Source organism: Strigops habroptila, chromosome W (assembly GCF_004027225.2).
Source record: "Strigops habroptila isolate Jane chromosome W, bStrHab1.2.pri, whole genome shotgun sequence".
Taxonomy (NCBI): Eukaryota; Metazoa; Chordata; class Aves; order Psittaciformes; family Psittacidae; genus Strigops; species Strigops habroptila.
The window spans coordinates 23029107-23053065 of NC_044301.2; the positions used below are offsets into that span (position 1 = coordinate 23029107).

A 23959-nucleotide genomic window follows, 5' to 3' on the forward strand; every position below is an offset into this window, starting at 1 on the left:
GACATATGGACTTGGGCTTTTGGTAAATGTGTATCCCAGTGTTTGAAAGTCCCACCACCCATTGCTCTCAGGGTAGTTTTTAACAGCCCATTGTACCGTTTGATTTTCCCAGAGGCTGGTGCATGGTAGGGGATGTGATATACCCACTCAATGCCATGCTCTTGGGCCCAAGTGTCTATAAGGTTGTTCCGGAAATGAGTCCCATTGTCTGACTCAATTCTCTCTGGGGTGCCGTGTCGCCACAAGACTTGTTTCTCAAGGCCCAGGATAGTGTCCCGGGCAGTGGCGTGGGACACAGCGTATGTTTCCAGCCAGCCGGTGGTTGCTTCCACCATGGTAAGCACATAGCGCTTGCCTTGGCAGGTCAGTGGGAGTGTGATATAGTCAGTCTGCCAGGCCTCCCCATACTTGTACTTCAGCCATCGTCCTCCATACCAGAGAGGCTTTAACTGCTTGGCTTGCTTAATTGCAGCACATGTTTCACATTCGTGAATAACCTGGGCAATAGTGTCCATTGTTAAGTCCACCCCTCGATCACGAGCCCATCTATATGTCGCATCTCTGCCTTGATGGCCTGAGGTGTCATGGGCCCACCGGGCTAAAAATAATTCACCCTTATGTTGCCAATCCAAGTCCATCTGAGCCACTTTAATCTTAGCAGCTTTATCCACTTGCTGGTTGTTCTGGTGTTCCTCAGTGGCCCGACTCTTGGGTACATGAGCATCTACGTGGCGTACTTTCACCACGAGGTTCTGCACCCGAGCAGGGATATCTTGCCACAGTGCAGCAGCCCAGATGGGTTTACTTCTGCATTGCCAGTTGCTCTGCTTCCATTGCTGCAACCACCCCCACAGGGCATTTGCCACCATCCATGAGTCAGTATAGAGATAAAGTACTGGCCACTTTTCTCGTTCAGCAATGTCCAAGGCCAGCTGGATGGCTTTCACCTCTGCAAACTGACTAGATTCACCCTCTCCTTCAGCAGTTTCTGCAACTTGTCCCAGGGGACTCCACACAGCTGCCTTCCATCTCTGATGCTTTCCCACAATATGGCAGGACCCATCAGTAAACAAGGCATATTGCTTTTCACTCTCTGACAGTTCATTATATGGTGGGGCCTCTTCAGCACGCGTCACCTCCTCTTCTGGTGACATCCCAAAATCTTTGCCCTCTGGCCAGTCCATGATGACTTCTAGAATTCCTGGACGACTGGGATTTCCTATTCGAGCTCGTTGTGGAATTAGTGTGGCCCACTTACTCCATGTAGCATCAGTTGCATGATGTGTAGAGGAGACCCTGCCTTTGAACATCCAGCCCAGCACAGGCAACCGGGGTGCCAGGAGGAGCTGCGCTTCAGTTCCGATCACTTCTGAACCAGCTCGACCCCCTTCATAGGCTGCCAGTATCTCTTTTTCAGTGGGAGTATAGCTGGCCTCGGATCCTTTATATCCCCGACTCCAAAAGCCAAGGGGTCGACCTCGAGTCTCCCCTGGAGCTTTCTGCCAGAGGCTCCAGGTAGGACCATTCTCCCCAGTTGTGGTATAGAGCACATTTTTCACATCTGGCCTGATCCAGACTGGTCCAAGGGCTACTGCATGAACTATTTCTCGTTTAATTTGTTCAAAGGCTTGTCGTTGCTCAGGGCCCCATTTGAAATCATTCTTCTTCCGGGTCACGTGGTAGAGAGGGCTTACAATCAGACTGTAATTTGGGATGTGCATTCTCCAGAACCCCACAACATCTAAGAAAGTTTGTGTTTCTTTCTTGTTAGTTGGTGGAGACATTGCTGTTATCTTGTTGATCACGTCTGTGGAGATCTGGCGGCGTCCATCTTGCCATTTTATTCCCGAAAATTGAATCTCCTGTGCAGGTCCCTTGACCTTATTCCGTTTTATGGCAAAACTGGCCTTCAGCAGGATTTGGATTATCTTCCTTCCTTTCTCAAAAACTTCTTCTGCTGTATCACCCCACACGATGATGTCATCAATGTATTGCAGGTGTTCTGGAGCTTGCCCCTGTTCCAGTGCAGTCTGGATCAATCCATGGCAGATGGTAGGGCTGTGTTTCCACCCCTGGGACAGTCGGTTCCAAGTGTACTGGACGCCCCTCCAAGTGAAAGCAAACTGTTGCCTGCACTCTGCTGCCAAAGGGATTGAGAAAAATGCATTGGCAATATAAGTTGTGGCATCCCACTTGGCTGCCTTTGACTCCAGTTCATATTGAAGTTCTGGCATGTCCGGTACGGCAGCACTCAATGGTGGTGTGACTTCGTTCAGGCCACGATAGTCTACTGTTAATCTCCACTCTCCATTAGACTTTTGCGCTGGCCATATGGGGCTATTAAAGGGTGAGCGGGTCCTGCTGATCACTCCTTGGCTCTCCAGTCTGCGGATCAGCTTATGGATGGGAATCAAGGAGCTTCGGTTGGTGCGATATTGCCGCCGGTGCACGGTTGTGGTCGCAATTGGCACTTGTTGTTCTTCGACCTTCAGCAACCCCACAACAGAAGGATCCTCTGAGAGACCGGGTAAGGTGGACAGCTGCTTCATTTCCTCTGTCTCCAAGGCAGCGATACCAAAAGCCCATCTATACCCTTTTGGGTCTTTGAAGTACCCTCTCCTGAGATAGTCTATGCCAAGGATGCATGGAGCCCCTGGACCAGTTACAATGGGGTGCTTTTGCCACTTCCTCCCAGTCAGGCTGATTTCAGCTTCCTGCATAGTTAACACTTGGGATCCTCCTGTCACTCCAGAAATAGAAATGGGTTTCACCCCTTGATACCTTGATGGCATCAGAGTACACTGTGCACCGGTATCTACTAGAGCCTTATACTTCTGTGGGACTGATGGGCCAGGCCACCTGATCCACACAGCCCAGTAAACCCGATTATCCCTCTCCTCCACCTGGCTGGAGGCAGGGCCCCTCTAATAGTGATCACAAAATTCTCCACTTCTGTCTTGTAGAAAGGGATTAGTATTCCTTATCACAGGAGCTGGAGTAAAATCAGCTCTTTCACTCCATCTGGGAAACTGCTCACCAGAGACTGGAGCAGCAGCTTTCCTGGGAGGATCATCCTTGACCATTGTTCTCCTCTTCAGTTCACGCACCCGTTGCTCCAGAACTGAGGTAGGTTTTCCATCCCACTTTCTCATGTCTTCTCCGTGATCCCGCAGGTAAAACCATAGGGTGGCCCATGGCGTGTACCTCCTATATTTTCTTTCTCGAGCAGTAGGGCGCCTTCTGTTAATAGCTGAGACATGGGTTGGTACGCGTAGGGAGCTGGATAGATCGGATAAATCGTCTCTCAATTGTTTGAACTCCTGGGACAGTTTTTCCACAGCTGAAATGATGGAAGGGGTGAGATTGTCTTCGAACTCTCAGAGTTGACGAATCAGGCAATCCACTGTTGGTGATATTCCGTCATTCCAGGTCATTGATGCCAATGTGTGGGCATATGATGATGGCGCACGCCGTGTAAGTTCCCGCCACATGGGTCGTGTACATTCGACTTCATCTGGATCTACGGATATGTTCCTGGCATCCGGCCTGCGATAGATCATCTCTAGAATGGCTGATTCCCTCAGGGACTGGATGCCTTTCTCTATCGTGGTCCAGTTGGCTGAGCGATTCGTAATATCGTCTTTGTAGGGAAACCTTTCCTTCACAGCTGCCAGGAGCCGCCTCCAAAGACTGAGGGCTCGCTTCTCTTATGCAATTGCTTTGTCAATTCCTCCTTCCTTAGCTAGTGATCCCAGCTGCTTGGCTTCCCTACCTTCTAGTTCGTGACCGTCGGCCCCATTGTCCCAGCACCAGAGCAACCAGGTGACAATGTGCTCCCCTGGAAGACGGGTGAAATCTTTTCGCATATTCCGCAGTTCGGTTGAGGTCCGGGGTCGAGAAGTGACCTCTTCTTCTTCTTCCTCTTCCTCTGACCCACGTAGTAGTAACTCTTGTTCAGATGCTGTTGCATGTAGTAATGGCATTGGGTCTTCATCTTTCTTCATTTCAGGGGTTGCTCTTTGTCGGCTTTCACTTACAGGGGCAACAGACATTGTCACAAACTGGCCATTTGGTTTAGCTGCAGTGTTTGTCACTGTGGTTGGAGTGGCTGCAGTGTCTGCCACTAGGATTGGAGTGGTTTCAATGTCTATTGCTGGGGTTGGTGCAGCTGTTGTGCTTGGGAGTTGAGTAACACCAACAGCTGCATTGTCTGTTGCTGTCGGGGTTTGAGTAGCTACTGTGCATGTCACTGGGGTTGGTGTAGCTGCGGTGCTTGGAGTAGCTATATTGTCTGTTACTATCGGGGTTTGAGTAGCGACTGTGCTTGTCACTGGGGTTGGTGCGGCTGCGGTGCTTGGAGTAGCCACATTGTCTCTTGCTGTCGGGGTTTGAGTAGCTGTTGTGCTTGTCACTGGGGTTGATGTAGCTGCTGTACTTGGAATAGTTGCGTTGTCTGTTGTGGTCAGGGTCTGAGTAGCTGCTGTGCTTGTAGTTGGCATAGCTGCGTTGTCTGTTGCTTTGCCATCAGATCCAGAGACACTTTTTTCCCTTTGAAGGTGCTGGATAGTGTTGAGCAGGGCTCTGTAGGTGTAGGCCAAGCCCCAGCACGTTGCCATGATTTGTCCCTCTCTGGTATAAACAGGACGACAGCACACCTCGTTTAAGTGTTTTACTAGTTTTTCCGGATGTTGCACTTGTTCAGTGGTGAAGTTCCAAAGCACTGGAGGGGCCCACTGGCCTAGATACTTGCCCATACTATCCCACACACCCTGCCACTCATGACTGTCCAGCCTCAGGGAAAATCTCCTGGTGGTCCTCCTATATCGTCGTCTAACCCTAGACCAGATTCGAACCTGATACTGCTGAATTTTTGAGATTAAACAAAATAGGATGTTCCTACGACGGGATGGCCGTGGGTAAAACACACTCCGTATGTTTGCCAACATGCTGATCCCCAGCACAATCAGCAGGCAGGTTTCAAGGGTACTCAAAGGCCATCTAAAACCTTCAGAACTCTCAACTGCTGTTGCAAATAGGCTGGTGGGGGAACGGGGGGTGAAAGAGAATGCTTCCTTCGTAAGTTTACCCCCCGAGGAGAAAAAAAAAGATATGCAATTGCTAAAATATTTCATTATATACCTCCCAATGTATAGAGGTGATGGCCACGCTGGAAGCACGAACCAGACCAGTTTCATGATCAATGAGTCTATTGTATTACAAGTCATTACCATGAAGTACAGTGAAACAAGAACCTTAGCCCAGGCCCCCCAGCCGATAAACACTAAAACAGCAAATAGTGGCTGTAAGTAAGGTACAACATGCTGAAACTCTGAGATCAAGCGCAACAAGTCTGAGAGCCAAATAATCACCATTGTGATGAGTAGTAACAATGAATGCTTATCACAAATATGATTAAACACACTCTTGTCAGATCTGTCGTTATCTCAACCTTTCGTGCCCCACGTTGGGCGCCAAAAAGAACTGTCGTGGTTTGAGCCCTGCCGGTAACTCAGAACCACACAGCCGCTCGCTCACTCCCCCCCCTTCCTCCCCCCCCCACTCCCGGAGGGATGTGGAGGAGAATCGGAAGAATGTAACTCCCACGGGTTGAGATAAGAGCAGTCCCGCAACTAAGGTATAATACAAAACCACTACTGCTACCACCAGTGATAATAATGATTAGGGAAATAACAAGGGGAGAGGATACAATTGCTCACCACCAGCCGACCGATACCGAGCCCGACCCAAGCAGTGATCTGGGCATTCCGGGTAACTCCCCCCGGTTTATATACTGGGCATGATGTGCCATGGTATGGAATACCCCTTTGGCTAGTTTGGGTCAGGTGTCCTGTCTCTGTTTCCTCCCGGCTTCCCCTCCTCCCTGGCAAAGCATGAGACTGAGAAAGTCCTTGGTTGGAATAAACATTACTTAGCAACAACTAAAAACATCAGTGTTATCAGCGTCGTTCCCAGGCTGAAAGTTAAAAAACACAGCACTGCACCAGTTACTAAGAAGGAGAAAAATGACTGCTATAGCTGAACCCAGGACAGAGGCTTGCCAGGCTGGTCAAGAAAGCTTTAAACTAGATGTGTTGGGGGAGGGGAGCATTGATCCATCCCAACACTCCCAGTCAGTTGCCAGCACCTGTAATAAGTGCTTGGAGGAATGTAGAGATGTTCCAGCTGCCCCAGCCATTGAGTCAGCTTCATTTGGAGCTCGGCTAAGGTGCCTCTATACAAACGCCCGTAGTATGGGGAACAAGCAAGAGGAATTAGAGATGTGTGCAAGGCTACGGGAATATGATGTCATTGGTATCACAGAAACATGGTGTGATGGCTCCTATGACTGCAGTGAAGGAATGGAAGGTTACAGGCTGTTTAGAAAAGACAGGCCAGGCAGACGGGGAGGGGGCGTTGCTATCTATGTCAGTGATAGGCTAGAGAGTATGGAACTCTGTCTGGGGATGGGTGATGAGGTAACAGTGTTTGTGGGTCAGGATCAAAGGGAAAACAGCAATGGGGGACATTACGGTGGGGATCTGTTACAGGCCGCCTGATCAAGAGGACTCTGTGGATGAAGCGCTCTACAGACAGATAGGAGCAGCCTCACGCTCGCAGGCCCTGGTCCTCATGGGAGACTTCAACCATCCTGACACCTGTTGGAGGGACGGTATGGCCCGGCACAAGCAATCCAGGAGGTTCCTCGATTGTGTGGAAGACAACTTCCTCTTTCAAGCAGTAGAGGAGCCGACGAGGAGAGGTGCCATGCTTGACCTTGTGCTCACCAACAGGGAGGGACTGGTTGGAAATGTGACGCTCCAGGGCAGCCTTGGCTCTAGTGATCACGAGATGGCTGAGTTTGAGATCCTCAGGACAGTGAGAAGAGCATGCAGCAAGCTCACTGCCCTGGACTTCAAGAAAGCAGACTTTGGCCTCTTCAGGAACCTCCTTAGTAAGGTTTCATGGGATATAGTCCTAGAGGGCAGGGGGGCCCAAGACTGCTGGTTGATATTGAAGGATCACCTGCTACGTGCTCAAGAGTGTTGCATCCCGACTAGAAGAAAGTGCAGCAGGAGGGCCAGGAGACCTCCATGGATGGACAAGGAGCTGCTGAGGAAACTTAGAGGGAAGAAAGAAGCGTATAGAAGGTGGAAACGAGGACAGGCAGCCTGGGAAGAATATAGGAGCATTGCCCGGGAAGCTAGGGACCAGGTTAGGAAAGCTAAGGCCCAGCTAGAATTAAGTTTGGCAAGGGATGTAGAAGATAACAGGAAAGGATTCTATAGGTACGTAGCAAATAAAAGACAGACTAGGGACAATGTAGGCCCTCTCCAGAAGCTATCAGGAGAACTGGCTACCATGGATTTGGAGAAGGCTGAGGTTCTCAATGACTTCTTTGCCTCAGTCTTCACCAGCAAATGCTCTGACCACACCACGAAAGTCTTGGAAGGCAGATGCAGGGACTGTGAGAATGAAGACCTTAGGCCCACTGTAGGAGAGGATCAGGTTCGAGACCATCTTAAGAACCTGAACGTGCACAAGTCCATGGGACCTGATGAAATCCATCCACGGGTCCTGAAGGAGCTGGCGAATGAAGTTGCTAAACCACTGTCCATCATATTCGAAAAATCCTGGCAGTCAGGTGAAGTTCCCGATGACTGGAAGAAGGGTAATATAACCCCCATTTTCAAGAAGGGGAAGGTGGAAGACCCGGGGAACTACAGACCAGTCAGCCTCACCTCTGTGCCTGGCAAAATCTTGGAACAGTTTCTCCTGGAAAACATGCTAAGGCACATGAAAAACAACAAGGTGGTTGGTGACAGCCAACATGGCTTCACTAAGGGGAAATCCTGCCTGACCAATTTGGTGGCCTTCTATGATGGAGCCACGGAACTGATGGACAGCGGCAGAGCAGTTGACGTCATCTACCTGGACTTGTGCAAAGCGTTTGACACTGTCCCGCATGACATCCTTGTCTCTAAATTGGAGAGACATCAATTTGATAGATGGACCACTCGGTGGATAAAAAACTGGCTCGATGGCCGCATGCAAAGAGTTGTGGTAAATGGCTCAATGTCCAGTTGGAAACCTGTAACGAGTGGTGTCCCTCAGGGATCGGTGTTGGGACTGGTCCTGTTCAACATCTTTGTTGGTGACATGGACAGTGGGATTGAGTGCGCCCTCAGCAAGTTTGCCGACGACACCAAGCTGTGTGGTTCGGTTGATACGCTGGAGGGAAGGGATGCCATCCAGAGGGACCTTGACATGCTTGTGAGGTGGGCTGATGCCAACCTTATGAAGTTTAACCAAGCCAAGTGTAAGGTCTTACACCTGGGTCCGGGCAATCCCAGGCACTGCTACAGGTTGGGCAGAGAAGAGATTCAGAGCAGCCCTGCAGAGAAGGACTTGGGGGTGTTGGTTAATGAGAAGCTTAACATGAGCCGGCAGTGTACGCTTGCAGCCCAGAAAGCCAACCGTATCCTGGGCTGCATCAAAAGAAGCGTGACCAGCAGGTCAAAGGAGGTGATCCTGCCCCTCTACTCTGCTCTTGTGAGACCTCACTTGGAGTACTGTGTACAGTTCTGGTGTCCTCAACATAAAAAGGACATGGAGCTGTTGGAGCGAGTCCAGAGGAGGGCCACGAGGATGATAAGAGGGCTGGAGCACCTCCCGTATGAAGACAGGCTGAGACAGTTGGGGCTGTTCAGCCTGGAGAAGAGAAGGCTGCGTGGAGACCTCATAGCAGCCTTCCAGTATCTGAAGGGGGTCTACAAGGATGCTGGGGAGGGACTCTTCCTTAGGGACTGTAGTGGTAGGACAAGGGGTAATGGGTTCAAACTTAAACAGGGGAAGTTTAGGTTAGATATAAGAAAGAAGTTCTTTACAGTGAGGGTGGTGAAGCACTGGAATGGGTTGCCCAGGGAGGTTGTGCATGCTCCATCCCTGGCAGTGTTCAAGTCCAGGTTGGACAGAGCCTTTGACCACGTGGTTTAGGGCAAGTTGTCCCTTCCCATGGCAGGGGGGTTGGAACTAGATGATTTTAAGGTCCTTTCCAACCCTTACGATTCTATGATTCTATTCTATGATTCACATTCCGAACAAGAAAAACTAGCAAGTATAAAAATATCACCACAGCACTTCTCAGGATCACTTACCCTCTGTCTGGCAAAATAAACAAAAGTTTTCTAGGATAACAGTTCTCAATCACCAATGCATCAATAGTCAAGATATATACACAGACTCCCAAGCAGATAAGTCAAGAATTGAACATCAATGTGCAGTACTCCTCTCATTCTACGATGCTTAGGAACTACAAACAGAATCATATGTTGATACACATTCTGTTCTTTACCTCCTATTTCTTACAGGAAGTCAAATATAAAGGGGAAAAAAAGCCCAACAATATTTACCATCTAGTAGCACCTTTATGCCGTAATTCATAGTATATTTGCAAAAAGCAAAACATTAACATTTCATCAATAGCTCTATCCTTGAAGTCAAGATTCTTTAAATACCAGTGTAAAATTCTATATTTGTTTGCCTGGCTGAAGAGCTATCTACAAATGAAAAAAAGTCATGATCTTTAGGTAAACTGGTTAAATATGAAAAATCAGATATGGCAATGCAAATATAAGTTTTGGTTTTTTTTTTTTTTTAAATATTAGACATGATTTAGCAAATTCATATATGTGCTGTAGTCTCTCAAAACCCTTTAGATAATGCACTGTGACTAACATGTTCCACATTTTACTCTAGGTCTGCAATGCTATAATGCTAACACAGAAGTCATAAATGTGTCAGATATGATACTCCTGTCCAAAAATCCACACTTAACAGGTTTGATTCCAAAGTCATGTTGCAGCAAAAAATGCCAAAGGAATTAAAAACTGACTGGCAAATAAATTTTTTCACTTAAAAAACCCCAACCACACAAAACAAAAACACGCACAAATGCCCAAATACCTGTTTTGCAAATGCATTTTTGGGGTGGATTTGAAAATGTTTTTGGAAAGTATCATGAGCTATTAAGATATTTGAAGTTAGCTGCTTGCAAAATTGGATTGTTTGGACTTAATGTTTTAACTTGTGCACTGTGCATCATAGACTTTAAACCATGAGGTTATTATGGTTTTGGCCATCTTTAAATTAAAAACAGTCAAGCTAAATGCAGTTAAATTTTGCACTTAAGAAAATGTGTTCAGTCTAACAAGCCACAGGCCAAGTTTCTCCCTTAAGTCAGAATTAAATCAGAATTATATATTCTTGAAATAATCCCCAATATCTAATGAAATATTGAAAAAAACCACTGACTGCAAGCCACATTACAATAATAATCTCAAGGAGTACACTGCATATGAACTCAGCTCTGTTATGTAGCTCTTGTGTTGTCATACAGAAATTGTAGTGAAGCTGCAAAGGCAGCTTTAAAATATTACTGTATTTCTTGTGGGTAGAGGACTCCAGATAACTAGTATCTCCCTCCCTTACTGCTGATGGATCAATGATTATTAACCGTGGCTGCTTCACCGCTTGAAAACTACAGTTATTTCAATCACAAGAATTTCTTAATCATGTAGCAGAATAAAGAATGTTTCACTAAAGGCTGAAAGTAACCTAATTTTGTTAACACCAGGCTGAGATCAAATGGTGCTACAACATGAAGATCAGTGGAAGCACATATATTATGTCCTTTTGGCAACATACAGTCCCTAAAGATAGCTAATCTGTTGAAATTCTTTAAGTAGTAGATGACAGCCAAGTGTATTCTTACAAAACACAAGAAAGAGCTGTAATTTTTGTACCAAAATTCAAAGACATAACCTACAAAGACAAAATAAGATGCCCTTATCAGTCAACCAAATTTCCAATTTTTCCTCCAGTATTTCAGTATTGACAGTTTCTTCCCTGGTGAGGGAAAGATTAAAAATAAGAATTACATAGAACCTATAAAACTATTTGTGTAATAAAACAACTAATACAGATTGTTCTAGATACCAGTTGCAAGACTTCCAAGAAAACAAGCTAATGAAAATCTCCAAAAGATAATATATATAGGTACCTATGCTTGCAGTTAAACCTGGAGACAATAGTATCCCTCTAAGTTCTGGCTCTAGTTCATTCAGCATAAAAAAAAATATAACTTGAAAACATGAGGATAAACAGCCTACCATAAAGTATTCCACTGGCAAAATTATAGAATGCACACTATTCTAGAGATGCACTAGTGGACAATTTTAAATTTTTTTCCCAGTGTGTACAGCCAAACACAGTAACTCTTAAAGGCTTAACCTATATTTTATCAGGTTTCAAACAAGAAAAGGACTATAATGGAAATACTTCCAGAAATTCATAGAATCATAGAATCATAGAATAGTTAGGGTTGGAAAGGACCTTAAGATCATCTACTTCCAACCCCCCTGCCATGGGCAGGGACACCACACACTAAACCATGCCGCCCAAGACTCCATCCAACCTGGCCTTGAACACTGCCAGGGATGGAGCATTCACAACTTCCTTGGGCAACCCATTCCAGTGCCTCGCCACCCTCACTGTAAAGAACTTCTTCCTTATATCTAATCTAAACTTCCCCTGTTTAAGTTTGGACCCGTTACCCTTGTCCTATCACTACATTCCCTAATGAAGAGTCCCTCTCTGGCATCCTCGTAGACCCCCTTCAGATATTTGAAGGCTGCTATGAGGTCTCCACGCAGCCTTTTCTTCTCCAGGCTGAACAGCCCCAACTTTCTCAGCCTGTCTTCATACGGGAGGTGCTCCAGCCCCCTTATCATCTTCGTGGCCCTCCTCTGGACTTGCTCCAACAGCTCCATGTCCTTTTTATGTTGAGGACACCAGAACTGTACACAATACTCCAAGTGAGGTCTCAAATATGAATTCACAGATATTAACTTAGGTCAAGTGTCATGGATTGTATACAAGTAATTTGATAAACATAAATAAATAAGGATCTGCACTACTTTTTATTGCCTGACTTTAACGATTTTTTTTTAAGCCGAATTTGAAGTGCATCTTTACTTTAAAAGTCCTTAAAAATGTCTCAGAAATATGGTAGCTGACATTAAATTTAGATGTTCAGTTTCTGTCTGCTGTAAAGAATAGTGTTTACCTACAGAAAAACGAAGCACAGAAGTTCTTTGAGATTTGTATCAGATTATTTTCAAATAATGAAAAAAATCTTTTTAAATATTTTCTGAATTCACAGACTGAGAAATTATTCATGATAACTTCTTTAACCTATTTAAACTATATAAAGGAAATTCTGAATAGGGGAGACTGTTGCATTAAAAGGTAAGACAATTTGGCAGAAAATAAACTCCCTTGTGTTCCAGCTGGTCCTCAGATATTAGAGGGGCTGGGTGCGGCTAGGCTTAGATTCTGAGTGATGCCCAATTTGCCACTATCAGTCTGGTCACATTCAATATATATTGAATAATCACGATTCCAGATGCACTAATAGTGCACTGCACCTTCAGTCTAATCGTGCTCACGAACTAGCACGGCCACACTGAGGGAGCTGGTTGTGTTCAATGAGAGATTTACGATTAGCTACTTAAACAGTGCAGTTTATTAAAGCAACAGATACAGGTTCTTGTGGATTGCTGGTGATAAATACACTGTCTGCAAAAGCACGTGCAAATAATAAGGTATACAACCGCGTGACAAAGTTATGAATAATACAGCCTGGCTTTAAAGTATGAAAGTAAAAAGTAACTCTATATAGAGATTCCTAATTTTCCCAGGGAAGCACTGGATACAGTGCAAGTCTTACCCAAAGGCGTCCCTATGAGGGGGAAGAAAGGTCCAGCCCGTTGACCAGTCCCAGGAGTCAAGGGTAATCTGCTGATGGAATCTTCCTCAACTCATCCATGATGATGTCTTCCCTAATGCCCCCCACTTTTTGGGCCATTTTTATACTATTTTTCACTTTCAAGGTGGAGCTTAAGTGACTCTAGTCATACATACCTTTATTGTTATTGGTGTAAATTTTCCTCGCTTCGCTTTTAAAGGTACATGCCACAAAAAATTCAAAGAGCATGCTCAAAGAGGGGTGGTCTCACTTTGGAGGTGGGTAGCATTGGAGGTGGAGGTGTGTTTTCGTATTAAAATGCATTATAATGAAGCAAAGTTCACACAAAGGACAGCATTTTGTCAAAAGATGACAGACCATTGGCTCAGGGCAGCAAGTATGCAGCTTATCAGTTTTAAGTGCCACCTAGTTCCCATCTCTGCTGGTGTTATGACAGAGTTTGGCCGCAGAATCTCCACTCTGCTCCATCCTCCGTCAAGCAATGTTGCCACGGGAACTGCTGTGGAGTGAATTCCTGGCATACCACGTGCAGCTGCATCTTACCCTGAAAGTCCGTTTTTCCTTTATGTGTGAACAATGCTACATTTTTAAATATGTTTAATTTCTAAATCATATTCAGCAATTATTCCACAGAGACTGACTTATGACTTTGTGAATAATTTAATAGCAAACATTGTGATGTATTATTTATTTAGTGCCACTGATGCACAAAAGAATGTTCACACATAATAATGGGGTCCCTCCCTTGAAAGGCAGTTAAATAACTGACCACACATTTCTCATCCAAGTAGAACTTCCACTGAAATCAAATGAGTAAGGAATGCAGGATCATGCCATATTAGATCCTTCATAGAATTAAAAGTAGCAGGCTGAAATTGAAACAGAGAAAATATATGCAAACTTCTATGATTTTGCATATATTTTTTCAAAAGTGAAAGAAAATAGAAGAGAAAGAAAAGATCTTAAATTAATAGAGGCTTTATTGTGAAAGAGATTCCACAAGCATATTTGTCTGACTGTTTCACTGCACAGCCATACTATATTCCTTTAAAAATTTGCTAATCTACCCTTACAGGGCCATTATTTTTCTACTATTTGTAGACTCCAAATTATCAATGAGTATTAATGAACATTAAATTACTCACCAGGAACCTATATTTAAAATTTTCTAAGAATTATATTGAAGAAACAATAGATAATTAAAATGTAATGAGTTGAACTTCAATCTGAATCAGCTGGACATGAATTCTCTAAAATGGCAATTATGAACTTGTTTATTTATGAAAATACATCATAACCTATTATCATAACAATCTCCTTGATTAGAATTATCCATGGCTATTTGGTAAAACATTTTATTACTTAGTTTCACCAAAGAGGGGTTAAAAAATGAATAAAGCACATATTTCTTAGCAGAACAAGAAATTTTTACAGCTATATATAAACATTATGACATAGCTCTTCTAATGCTTCCACCATGGAGATTTCCATTTTTCACAATACCTTTGGCTTGCTGTTTCTTGCTCTTTCAGCCGTAGGATGGATTCTTGAATTGCCTTTCTTTCCTTCTTAGCTCACTCACAAGTATCTCTCTGGCATGCTCTAATTCCTCAATGTGTTCCTTTTGGGACTCAATCACAGTCTCCCTGCAAATACAAGCATCTTACAAAAGAAAAAAAAATATTCAAGAGAGCAAATATTTTAAAAGTGTTAAGCAAAATTAGTGTTTCTTAATGATATGCATCACAACGGAGGTTTAAGAGTTCAACTTACCATGAAAATAATTACAGGTGACCCCATGAAAAGATATGAACAGTACAATAAAAAGAGAAATAAATCAAACATTATCAAACATAAACTCTTAAAATAAATGTTTATGTGGACTGAACAACATTCAGTGGAACATAGCTGAAAACATCATTAATGGTTTCTTATACTCTATATTAAACATATCTTCCTCCTAATCCATTAGTACCAAGTATTTTCTGTAGAGGAAAACACCATTACTACCCATCAAAAGAACACAAAATCTTCAACAAATGGAGCAGTGAAAGTAATTTTTAAGCTTTTATTCTGAGTTAGGTAACTTTACAGAAACAAAAATAAAAATCAGATTATGTGTCTTTAACAGTGGAATTTATCCAGTAAATGCAATTAAAAAAAGTCAGACATCAGCCTTAATATTTTTAGTAGGCCACAACTTGGCAATTTTGATTTTCTCAACACGTTAATCTTAGATAACTTTTCCAATAACATTTTTTCAAATAAGAATAAGCAACAACTAATCTACAATTTTTTCCACTCTAAAGCTTTTGATGATGTCCTGGGTTCAGCAGTAGCAGTCATTTTTCTCCTTCTTAGTAGCTGGTGCAGTGCTGTGTTTTTGACTTTAGCCTGAGAACAACACTGATAACACACCGACGTTTTTAGTTGTTGCTAAGTAATGTTTACTCTGACCAAGGACTTTCTCAGTCTCATGCTCTGCCAGGGAGGAGGGGCACAGGAAGACAGGAGGAAGCAGAGACAGGACACCTGACCCAAACTAGCCAAAGGGGTATTCCATACCACAGCACGTCATGCCCAGTATATAAACTGGGGGGAGTTACCCGGAAGGCCCAGATTGCTGCTCAGGTCAGGCTGGGTATCGGTCAGCGGGTGGTGAGCAATTGTATTCTCTCCTCTTGTTATTTCCCTTATCATTATTATAATTGGTGATGGTAGCAGTGGTTTTGTATTATACCTTAGTTGCTGGTCTGTTCTTATCTCAACCCGTGGGATTTACATTCTTTCGATTCTCCTCCCCATCCCTCCGGGAGCAGGGGGAGGAAGAAGGCGGGGAGTGAGCGAGCGGCTGTGTGGTTCTGAGTAACTGGCCAGGCTTAAACCATGCCAGATACATAAGCTACAGTTCTTCATTACCTCATATACAAATCATAGACTTAAAAATACCTTGACATTTTTGGCCACGTGTTTGCTTTTGTACCTGAGTGCACCATTCTGAGCAGCTATGGTTATTTTTCACACCTTTGTGAGAACTGAAATCTCTGGGGGAAAAAAACCCCAAACAAAACTATTCAACTGTTTCCTGCATTATAACAATGTATTTGATCAGTTTTAGGTGAAAAGCTATTGTGAACACTGAGATTCATGGCAGTATTAATGAATAGCTCTTATTTTCCAAGTCCTAAAAACCGATAGGTGTAGGAGAAATAGCCCTTTCTAGGCCCATCAGTATAAAATTACTAAAGGGTTTTTTTTTTTTTTTTCCCCAGTAACAACTTTCTATTATAATGCAGATTATTTTAAAAAATAACTGTTCAGCAAGGGTTAAATTCAGACAGGATACTAGCAAGGGTGCAGTTTAAACACTGTTAAATAATTTCAAGTCATTTATTAAAATAATTGATAAGAACATTTCTGTAAAATTATTTCCTATGATCCCACTAAATCTTTGTGTTTACAAAATTCCGTGCACAAAATAGGTAATTGCACATATTAATTCATATATTTGTATACTTAGCTTGCCCACTTACTGAAAATTAGCATTTATGGATATTGTAGTAAATCTGATTTAGGTTCATGATTTCATCATTATGGAAAGAAACACACATACTGAAAGTAGCTTTTAGAAAACCAGATGTCTAAAAAGCATAATAGGTTCCGATATATTTTGGAGATGAAAAATATTCTAATCAGATCTTTAAATTAGATGTTAACTACCTCTTCTCCACCTTGTATAATGCCTCTTTGTTCTCATGCAGTGTCTACATTAAGGATGTTATCAAGACATTCCTGAGCTTCCATTTCAGTTAAAATGTGCAATTGGACCACAAACCAACTTTCAAAATGCAGATGTGAACCAAAATCATTTTACATTGCTATCCCATAGTGTGCTATTTGCAACTTATCCATAAAATCTGACCACCTCTAGAAACTGAGCTTAAATACATTAGCATAACGCATTCAATACAGTCACCACTTGCCTGGGTTATCCCACACATTTTAGGAGTTATGTTCATAATAATTTTGCAGCTAAGGTTCCCCTTGCTTTTGTCAGTTTTGTCCAGTGGTAAGCCAGGCAGCACTGCATCCTAGCAAAAAGAGAGGCTCACCATGGAAGATCAATTTCAACTTCCAGCCAAATTCTTATATACCTACATTGTGCATTCTGAATCTCTAATCCTATGTTTTCCTTATCATAAAACACTTCTGCATTGTTACCAGTGTTATTGTTGTCAGATCTAACAACTTTATTTCCTGTAGTGAAAACTTCTGAAAAATGTATTTTTTTTCCTTCAAGAAAACCACAAGTATTAACAGCTATAATGACAAAAATAAAGAAACATGAAAACCATACAAATCTCTTATTTCAGCCCTTGAATCCTCGAGCAGACTCAGTCCATATTCTGGGAGCACAAGGTTAGGTGATCTCACTTCTAAAATCTCATTCCTAAAAACAAAGAAAAGAAATTTTTGTCATGCTGAATGAAAAAGCATTTAACAAAACAACAATCTCTACACAGTACAAACACTTACGACTTGTATATAGATGCCATAAGAAGTATTTTTACATCAAATTCACATGGAAAGAGATAATCAGAGTATCTACAACATAGCTGCTGTGAAATTTGAACTATGGGTGATACAGCATGCATTGTTAAAAAGAAGTGTTAAAAACATGTCTTGAAAGGTTTTTCTTAGATGATTTTACTTTTAAAGACAGAAGAGAGATGTGGTCTTCAAAAAACAACAGTATCGGTATTATTAAACAGGAACATTTGTCATCACTTTTTCTCTGATAGCACTTTCTTTACAAAATCACCTAGACAAGCAACTACAGGACCATTTTTATCAGCACTGCAAATAATCTCCTTATGTTCTTTAGAAGCATATTGAGTCCCTGGTGAAGAAGTGAGAAATTACTTAAGGAAGAATTATTAGTTCAGGAGCAAAAGCAATGGTTTCTCCAAATCTCTTTCTCCTACTTCTCTACCTTCAGTAAGATGAAAACAATGAAGTTTAGAGTGGGGACCAAACTATGCATTAAATTTCAAATATAGCATTAAGGCTGCCATCCCTCAGTTCCCAAAATGGAGTCATTTAGGTTCAAGGTACAACGATACCAGCAGGTTCACAAAAATGACTAAAAAAAAAAAAATTCCTATATTGCATTTGTGCTGAGTTAACTTTATTTATTTATATATTTTGAACTTTATTATTTTAAGGCATTGGTAACTGTACTATATACATACGTGTGTATATATATGCCTAAGTATATGTATTTTGTTTATTTTTGTTCTAATCAAGATTTATCTTAGATGGTTGTATTCAATAAAGAATGTTATGAGAGAAACCAGTGAGTATTTAATGAACATTCATACCTGAACACATCTTTTGGATTGCCTTGTTACAGTATTCATAAATCAGCCAAACACAAAGCAGATACAATAAAGGGGACCTTATTATTTGTGGACTCTTCTTGCCTCTTCATACCCTGGAGACAGCTAAGCCTTCCTGAATTTATCCAGGCTTTTTTTTTTTTTCTTTTGATAATTGCTCTAAATAGTTTCTGATCTGCACTAAAAATGTTTTGAGATTCAACCTTATGGTTTCACAGAGGAATCTAAGAGTCCAACAATCTTTAAAGACAGGAAGCACATACCCGACACCAGACTGCAAGGTTTATCATCATTAATCAAAAGGGCAAGATGAGAAAACACAGAATCATAGAATAGTTAGGGTTGGAAAGGACCTTAAGATCATCTAGTTCCAACCCCCCTGCCATGGGCAGGGACACCTCCCACTAAACCATGTCACCCAAGGCTCTGTCCAACCTGGCCTTGAACACTGCCAGGGATGGAGCATTCACAACCTCCCTGGGCAACCCATTCCAGCGCTTCACCACCCTCACTGTAAAGAACTTCTTCCTTATATCTAATCTAAACTTCCCCTGTTTAAGTTTGAAGCCATTACCCCTTGTCCTACCACCACAGTCCTTAAGGAAGAGTCCTTCCCCAGCATCCTCGTAGGCCCCCTTCAGGTATTGGAAGGCTGCTATGAGGTCTCCACGCAGCCTTCTCTTCTCCAGGCTGAACAGCCCCAACTTTCTCAGCCTGTCTTCATATGGGAGGTGATCGAGCCCCCTTATCATCCTCGTGGCCCTCCTCTGGACTTGCTCCAACAGCTCCATGTCCTTTTTATGCTGAGGACACCAGAACTGTACACAATACTCCAAGTGAGGTCTCACAAGAGCAGAGTAGAGGGGCAGGATCACCTGCTTTGACCTGCTGGTCACGCTTCTTTTGATGCAGCCCAGGATACGGTTGGCTTTCTGGGCTGCAAGCGCACACTGCTGGCTCATGTTAAGCTTCTCGTCAACCAACACCCTCAAGTCCTTTTCTGCAGGGCTGCTCTGAATCTCTTCTCTGCCCAACCTGTAGCTGTGCCTGGGAGTGCCCCAACCCAGGTGTAGGACCTTACACTTGGCTTGGTTAAACTTCATGAGGTTGGCATCAGCCCACCTCACAAGCCTGTCAAGGTCCCTCTGGATGGCATCCCTTCCCTCCAGCGTATCAACCGAACCACACAGCTTGGTGTCGTCGTCAAACTTGCTGAGGGTGCACTCAATCCCACTGTCCATGTTGCCGACAAAGATGTTGAACAGGACCGGTCCCAACACCGATCCCTGAGGGACACCACTCGTTACAGGTTTCCAACTGGACATCGAGCCATTTACCACAACTCTTTGCATGCAGCCATCCAGCCAGTTCTTTATCCACCGAGTGGTCCATCCATCAAATTGATGTCTCTCCAATTTAGAGACAAGGATGTCATGCGGGACAGTGTCAAACGCTTTGCACAAGTCCAGGTAGATGATGTCAACTGCTCTGCCCCTGTCCATCAGTTCTGTAGCCCCATCATAGAAGGCCACCAAATTGGTCAGGCAGGATTTCCCCTTAGTGAAGCCATGTTGGCTGTCACCAACCACCTCGTTGTTTTTCATGTGCCTTAGCATGCTTTCCAGGAGAATCTGCTCCAAGATTTTGCCAGGCACAGAGGTGAGGCTGACTGGTCTGTAGTTCCCGGGGTCTTCCACCTTCCCCTTCTTGAAAATGGGGGTTATATTATCCTTCTTCCAGTCATCAGGAACTTCACCTGACTGCCATGATTTTTCAAATATGATGGACAGTGGCTTAGCAACTTCATTCGCCAGCTCCTTCAGGACCTGCGGATGGATTTCATCAGGTCCCATGGACTTGTGCACATCCTATGTTAATGAATACAATAGAAAATATTCTCTGACCTTCTGGAAGACAACAGTACTGTGTTCAAGTTCTAAGTATTGGTTACTAGATTTTTTTAATAAGTCTTCACCTTTGAAAAGTGTGTTTGAGAAACTGCATATTGATAGCACTCAAATTATCAGAATCCCTTCTAGTTTGGACAAGGTCTTAGAACTAAGGCACACTAGAACTTCTCTGAAATTTCTGAATGTTATTATCTGAACTGGATATTCTGTGGACAACTTTTCCCTTTTTTTCTTCCTCATGCTCTCTTCAGTTTCCGAACCAATAGCACAATCAACATGGCCCCAGTCCTAGTTCTGCAGAGGACATCTTTGATCTGGATCTGTTATTATACCAAGTCCTCACAGCATGTCATATCAACATTTGATCTTTAATCCTTGAATGAAGTTACCCTTTTCTCTCTGCTAGCACTGGGACTGAATAAATTTATTATATTTCTATCCTTTTTTTTGCATTGTTAAAATAATCAAACAATTTATTTTGGAAATAAAACTGCCTAGTTTATTTAAAATGTGAAAATGTAGGTGTATTTAGAATGTCAAAACTTTCACTATATTCAAATTAAAGCAGCAACTTGGTAGAGCTAATTGCTTTTTATTGCCTAAAAAATGAGAATTGTTTCTGTTTTCATATTCCTGAATAATCAATGCAATCAAAATAAAGACCAGTGGAAGGGTGATATGGAGAAAAAACACAGTACAGCTATGGATCAGACCATCACCCTGATCCATAGCTTGTAGAAGTCAAGGAGACAATTGTCTTGACTCAGTTTTGAATCAGGGCCATAGAGGTGTTTGGTGTTTTTTTTTTTAAACACATTATCTGTACATTGTGTAAGTTAACTGAGTACAACTACTTCTGCAAATGTTCATATGAAAATACAAAGGTTTTAAAGTGTAATTTCCAAATGTAGCTACCATAAATAAAGGACTGAGAGTGAGACTGCCTTAAGCAGCAAGTCTTGACAGTAAAAAGTATCATTATAGATGGCTGCATTGTGGTATTCTGCTTTCGAAAGTCCACACGTGTAATAGATTTTTCAAGTCTGCAGTGTTGTGCACACATGTATCAAGAGACGAAAACAAACCTTGAAATTAAAAAGGAAAAACATGTGCAAACAAACTACAGATGTAAAACTTTGTTATAACATGATAATGCTAAACTTTTTCATATACTTCTTTTATAAGCCTTGAACATGTTGTACTAAGAAAGTCCCATGACTTAACTGTTAGAAAACATGCTTGATAACTACTTTATTTTCAAATCTGTCCTTTTACCCCTACCACTGTGGATTCTCAAAATAAGGATGTCAAAGGCAAACAAGTTATCATGACTACTATAAACAAACACAAGAAAAAGGGGAAAGAACAATCTTTTTGCCTACAGGTACTATTGCCCGCTGGTGAACAGAGAAGAGTATGTACTTGCTTACTGTGATGTGCTAATTAGTGGTACCTATATAAATCACTGCTTTTCATAAATGTGAATTATATCTTTCTTTGTGTGCTCAGGCATGCCAGCAGCCTCACTCACTTTTTTGAGCCCAGTGTTAATACAAGATTGAACATAGCTGTATGGACAAGGTCTATGGCCTTGAATCTGAAGCTGCTGTTTAGCTGAAATGAGTTTGCTGTGGAGGCTCTCGTTTTGCTTCTCAAGCTCACGAACTCTCTTGCAAATCCTCATTCATTTCTTCCAGCTCCACAGCCTGGCCCAGCTGCTTGGGGCTGCCACCAACCTGTTCTGTTCAGACCTTTTTTTTAATCATTAACAAGCCATATTAACTTGGTGGCCATTCTGGGGAAAATAATAAAAAAAAGATGAAAAAGAATGTGAAAAGTCAGCATAAAAAGCACTCTGTTGAAAGGAACATAATCACTGTGAAGACTTCAGCATAGAACCTGAATAATAAATTTCAGGTTTTCATATAACTATTACTGTGAAGAACTCTTTGAAGATAATTTAAACCACTGTGCAGGAATCTGCTTTATAGCAATGACAAACAACAGTTTCCTAAAGCTTATCATTTAATGTCAGTAAAGGGAGGACACATATTTGCTCCATATGCTTCTTAAACGTAATTTTTAAAACATGACCTTATAGAGGAACCTCAGCAAGCTGTTAAGCAAAGTTACAGATTTGGGATGCAGTGGGGCAAACTATAAAAGCTACAATTCAAAAAAAAAAAACAACAAACTATTGAAAGAATGTTAATAATATGCAACATTCCGTAGTTCAGCTTGGAGAAGAGAAGGCTGCGTGGAGACCTCATAGCAGCCTTCTAGTATCTGAAGAGGGTCTACGAGGATGCCAGAGAGGGACTCTTCATTAGGGACTGTAGTGATAGGACAAGGGGTAATGGGTTCAAACTTAAACAGGGGAAGTTTAGGTTAGATAAAAGGAAGAAGTTCTTTACTGGGAGAGTGGTGAGGCACTGGAATGGGCTGCCCAAGGAAGTTGTGAATGCTCCATCCCTGGCAGTGTTCAAGGCCAGGTTGGATGGAGTCTTAGGTGACATGTTAGAGTGTGTGGTGTCCCTTCCCATGGCAGGGGGGTTGGAACTAGATGATCTTAAGGTCCTTTCCAACCCTAACTATTTTATGATTCTATGATTCTATACACAATTTCTAGATTTTTAGGGTTTAAATATATATATTTCAGTTCAAAAGTGCCTAAAATATAAAGGTGGAAGGTACTCCAGAAAAAGAAAATTAATAGTTCCCATTACCATACTGTTGTGGTTTAAGCCTGGCCGGTAACTTGGAACCATGCAGCCGCTCGCTCACTCCCCGCCTTCTTCCTCCCCCCACTCCCGGAGGGATGGGGAGGAGAATCAGAAGAATGTAACTCCCATGGGTTGAGATAAGAACAGTCCAGTAACTAAGGTATAATACAAAACCACTACTGCTACCACCAATAACAATAATGATAAGGAAAATAACAAGGGGAGAGGATACAATTGCTCACCACCCGCCGACCGATACCCAGCCCGACCCGAGCAGTGATCTGGGCCTTCCGGGTAACTCCCCCCAGTTTATATACTGGGCATGACGTGCTGTGGTATGGAATACCCCTTTGGCCAGTTTGGGTCAGGTGTCCTGTCTCTGCTTCCTCCCGGCTTCCCCTCCTCCCTGGCAGAGCATGAGACTGAAAAGTCCTTGATTGGAGTAAGCATTACTTAGCAACAACTAAAAACATCAGTGTATTATCAGCACTGTTCCCAGACTAAAATCAAAAACACAGCAGTGCACCAGTTACTAAGAAGGAGAAAAAATGACTGCTACTGCTGAACCCAGGGCACATACTCAATTTTATGCTTGGTAAATATTAGCAATGTGCTTCAGAGAAGGAATGGTTAGCTGAAGAATATAATTAGATACAGAGCGCATGGTTTTCATCCATCTTTAAAGTAACACAAACTTTGCTTTTGGCATCTGAAGAGTTGTACCTTTGATTTCCTTTAGTTCTGATAAACATTGATAAGCTAGAACAAAAGGCAGAGATGGCACATGGGGGTGATGTAATATACAAGAACAGAAAATATAACCAGCAGCGAATGAAAAAACTTGGCATATAAAGAAAGAAAAGGTGGCTTTGATGAGAGAGACAAGTTCAAGACTTCACAAATTTGGTCACAAATCTTCACGACCTTTATCTATTTTACAGGGAATCTATTTTTGCAGGCCCAGAAAGAAGACTGAAAATAAGGACATACTTCATTTCTTTAAAGGGGCTTGTTTTATTTTTGCATACTTGTGGACAGAAGCTTCTACTTCAAAGAACAAAAGTGAAACAAACAAAAAAAATCCATAGTAACTTTAGGATG

General features: G+C 42.5%; 1 pseudogene; it reads right to left on the bottom strand.

Annotated features, from left to right (window-relative positions):
- LOC115619292 overlaps positions 1-23959 on the bottom strand; it is a 65298-nt pseudogene that overhangs the window by 38515 nt on the left and 2824 nt on the right.